Source organism: Colobus angolensis, unplaced genomic scaffold, assembly GCF_000951035.1.
Source record: "Colobus angolensis palliatus isolate OR3802 unplaced genomic scaffold, Cang.pa_1.0 Scaffold46, whole genome shotgun sequence".
Taxonomy (NCBI): domain Eukaryota; kingdom Metazoa; phylum Chordata; class Mammalia; order Primates; family Cercopithecidae; genus Colobus; species Colobus angolensis.
Genome location: NW_012118043.1, coordinates 7,301,784 through 7,302,186, shown reverse-complemented (window position 1 = coordinate 7,302,186; position 403 = coordinate 7,301,784).

Here is a 403-nt window from a genome sequence, read left to right as displayed (position 1 = left end):
TTTTCCTCTTAGTACTGGTTTTGCTGTATCCCATAGGTTTTGGTGTACTGTGTTTCCATTTTCATTTGTTTCAAGATTTATTTTATTCCTCTTTTAATTTCTTCATTGACCCACTGGTCATTCAGGAGCATATTCTTTAATTTCCATGTATTTGTAGAGTTTCCAGAGCTCCTCTTGCTATTGATTTCTAGTTTTATTCCATTGTGGTGAGAGAAGATACTTGATATGACTTCAATTTTTTGAGTTTCTAAATATTTGTTTTGTGACCTAACATATGATCAATCCTTGAGAACAATCCATGTGCTGAGGAGAAGAATGTGTATTCTACAGCCGTTGTATGAAATGTTCTGTAAGTATCTATTAGGTTCATTTGGTGCATAGTGCAGGTTAAGTATGATGCTTC